Source organism: Dendrobates tinctorius, unplaced genomic scaffold (genome assembly GCF_039654945.1).
Source record: "Dendrobates tinctorius isolate UK_male_01 unplaced genomic scaffold, ASM3965494v1 ptg000019l, whole genome shotgun sequence".
NCBI classification, from domain to species: domain Eukaryota; kingdom Metazoa; phylum Chordata; class Amphibia; order Anura; family Dendrobatidae; genus Dendrobates; species Dendrobates tinctorius.
The window spans coordinates 64,322,929-64,323,710 of NW_027361687.1; positions in this window are offsets into that span (position 1 = coordinate 64,322,929).

Genomic DNA, 782 nt, shown 5'->3' on the forward strand with positions numbered 1-782 from the left:
ACTAACCCTAACCACTAACCCTACTATCCATAAACATAACCCTAACCCTAACTAACCCTAACCCCTAACCCTTACCCTAACCCTACTAACCCTAACCCTAACTAACCCTAACCCCTAACCCTAACCCTACTATCCATAAGCATAACCCTAACCCTAACTAACCCTAACCCCTAACTCTTACCCTAACCCTACTAACCCTAACCATAACCCTAACTAACCCTAACCCCTAACCCTAACCCTACTAATCATAAACCCTACCCTACTAACCATAAACCCTAACCCTACCCCAACTAATCCTAACCCAAAGAAAAAACACCGCTGTTAAGAAGATGGTGACCAGTTTTCCTGCTACAGCTCTCGCTCTGTGCATTTTTCTAGCAATTTTTTTGCTCCTCTGCCTCTGCAAACTCCTTCCCCATTATCCTGAGGTGTTTCCCCTCCATTTTATCCATTATATAGCACTGTAGGGGTCATTTTGTAATTCCGATTTTTTTCTCCCATTGACTTGCATTGATATCGGAAATTCCGATATCCGATATTTTTTCAATATCGGAAATCGGAATTCCGATACGATATCGGGCAATATCGCTCATCCCTACCAATAGCTCAATATAAATATAGCATCATTAATAAATCTTATACTGCACACCCATGCAAAAGTGACACATGATGATTATAAAAACAATACATGTACAAAAATAAGTGCACAAATAGATTTCAACCAAGGCCCAGATATTCCCAAAATATCCAAACTAGAACCCCTAATCCAACGAGACCCTGAG